The sequence below is a fragment of the Macaca nemestrina genome, chromosome 15, assembly GCF_043159975.1.
Source record: "Macaca nemestrina isolate mMacNem1 chromosome 15, mMacNem.hap1, whole genome shotgun sequence".
Taxonomy (NCBI): Eukaryota; Metazoa; Chordata; class Mammalia; order Primates; family Cercopithecidae; genus Macaca; species Macaca nemestrina.
Genome location: NC_092139.1, coordinates 69,692,451 through 69,695,353, shown reverse-complemented (window position 1 = coordinate 69,695,353; position 2,903 = coordinate 69,692,451). Strand labels below are relative to the sequence as shown.

Sequence of the window (2,903 nt, the reverse complement as noted above, 5' to 3'; positions counted from 1 at the left end):
ATACTTCACCTATGCCCCAACTGTCATGTTACTGAGAACAGGGTCTGCCCCATTACTTAAATGGATTCCTTATTGCAGAACATGACAAAATTTAGCATATCACTGATCCTACTATGTCCCTCCCTATAAAAAAAAAAAAAAAAGTAAACCAACACCACACAAAATATAACCTTACCCTGAATAAAAGTCAGCCTCAACCTAAGGATCCTACCGTAATGTGACTACCCTAACCCAGGAAACCTTAATCCTATTCTGACCTATTCACACAAAAAATCCCCATTCTAAGAGCTTTGGACGCATTACAAACATGGTTGCATTAGATTCCTCTTCTGAAGTATTCTGAAGTCTTGAAACAGCAAATTTACATATTTTTCTATACTACCACTGAAGGGTAATTATCATAAAAGGCCTACAACCAAAATCCTAATCCCCTGATTCTCAGGCTATTGCAATTTTTTTTCCCTCAGATCAAATAATAGGAAATACACACAAAAAAAGAAAAGTCATACAAACATAAAAACACAGAATCTATAAGTGTCACCACACTGACAGTCTTAACTGTGCTAAAGAGAAAAAGAATTTGGTTTACTCAAGCTCTGGGCATTGTGTAAAGTACTTAAGACATTAACAGCTTATAAAAATAGTGAAAAAAATTTAGGTGGGAGCATAAAACTAACTCCTTCATTCAAAATCCCAAGTTCACGAGAAGGGATTTGTGGCTAACTGTCTGCACAGGGCGGCCTCAGACACCAGCCCAATCTTGGGCTGATGGCCTTGACCTTTGTGCTCAGGTCAGCTTCTGGGGTGCAGGGATGTTGGCAGATGCCTGCTTGAGGTACACGGAGGAGCCCTGAGGGCTGCTGGCTGGTGTTCTGTGCTGCACATTTGATGCCCTTCAGCCCCTGTTGCCAATGCCTCAGCTTTGTCAAGTGCTTCTGGACAGTGTGTGTTTCTGTTGTAATTCATTCCTTAGTTCTGAGATATCCTCTTTGGTAACTTGCTCTGGTGTCTGGACAAATAATTGCAATCGTTTTCTGTAGGAAAACATTCTGCCTGTGTTGCAATATCCAGAAACTCCTAGATATACTGATCAACACCAGTTTAAATGTTTTCCTGATCAATGCCATTGACATAGTCCTCACTCACCAGAGAAGCTAAGCAAGCCTTGAAAGATGACTCCAACTCATTCACCCGGTACTGTTAGAAGGTCTCAGAGTATCTGGTGCTGCCTGAAGAAGTGAAGCCTGGCCCCGGAGCTCCAGTGTGGGTGGTGGGATCCCTGGTAGCTGCTAAGAGAACATATCACCTAGTGGAGCCACCATGTCTTGAATAGCCTGTATTTCTTTATGATTCAATCTTGTTATATAAAATGCATCTAGGAATTTATTCGTTTCCTCTAGGTTTTCCACTTTGTTAGTGTGTAGTTGCTTATAAGAGTCTCTAATGATCCTTTGCATTTTTGTGGAATCAGTTGTAATGTTTTCTTTTTCATTTCTAATTTTATTTATTTGAGCTTCCTCTTTGTATTGTTGGTTAGTCTGGCTACTGGTTTATTGATTTTCTTTATCTTAAAAAAAAATAAAACAAACAAACAAAAAAAAAAACACACAACTTTCCCTGTGATTGTTTCCTTGTAGATTTTGTCTCTATTTTTTTTTATTCTGCTCTGATCTTTATTCTGTCTTCCTTTTACTAATTTGGGGTTTGGTTTTTCTTTCCTTGAGGTGTCTCATTAGGTTATTTGAAGTCTTTCTGCTTTTTGACTCTAGTTATTAATTGTTACAAATTTCCCTCATGGCAATGCTTTTGTTGTATCCCATAGGTTTTGAGATGTGTGTTTCCAACATTTTTTACTTGAAGAAATGTTTTTATTTCCTTCTTAATTTCTTCATTGACCATCATTCAGGAATATGTTAATTTCCATGTATTTGTAGTTTCTAAAGTTCCTCTTGTTATTGATACGTAGTTTTATTCCATTGTTGTCTGAGAAGATACTAGATGTGATATAAATTTTTTTTTTTTTTTGAGATGGAGTCTCGCTCTATCGCCCACACTGGAGTGCAGTGGCGGATCTTGGCTCACTGCAAGCTCCACCTCGTGGGTTCATGCCATTCTCCTGCCTCAGTCTCCTGAGTAGCTGGGACTACAGGTGCCCGCCACCACGCCCAGCTAATTTTTTGTATTTTTACTAGAGACGGGGTTTCACCATATTAGCCAGGACGGTCTTGAACTCCTGACCTTGTGATCTGCCCGCCTCAGCGTCCCAAAGTTCTGGGATTACAGGCCTCAATTTTTAAAAATTTGTTGAGGCCAGGCTTGGTGGCTCATGCCTGTAATCCTGGTGTTTTGGGAATCTGAAGCTCCTCAAGTGGGAGGATTCTTTGAGGCCCAGAGTTTGAGACAAGACTGGGCAACATAGTGAGACACTGTCTCTACAAAACGTTGAAAATTAACTAGGCATTGTGGTGTGCACCTGTAGTCCTTATTACTTGGGAGGCTGAAGAGGGGATCATTTGAGCTCAAGAGTTCAAGGCTGCAGTGAGCTATGATAACAGCACTGCACTCCTGCCTGGATGACAGAGCGAGACCCTGTCTTTAAAAAAAAAAAAAAGTTGAGACTTGTTTTGTGGCCTAATGTATTAGGTTTACCCTGGAGAATGTTCCATGTGATGATGAGAAGAATGTGTGTTCTATAGCTGTTGGATAAAAGATTCTGAAATATCTGTTAGGTCCATTTGGTCTAAAGTGCAGTTTAAATCCAATGTTTGTTGATTTTTCTGTTTAGATGATCCAATGCTGACAGTGGAGTGAAGTTCTCAATAGTTATTGTCTTGGAATCTTTATTTTTTATAGTATTTGCTTTATGTATCTGAGTGCTCTGTTGTTGGATACATATATATTTA

General features: G+C 39.4%; 1 pseudogene; it reads right to left on the bottom strand.

Moving 5' to 3' along the window:
• Positions 1 to 490: 490 nt before the first annotated feature.
• LOC139358629 (mediator of RNA polymerase II transcription subunit 28 pseudogene) lies at positions 491 to 1,572 on the bottom strand (annotated as a pseudogene).
• Positions 1,573 to 2,903: the final 1,331 nt, after the last annotated feature.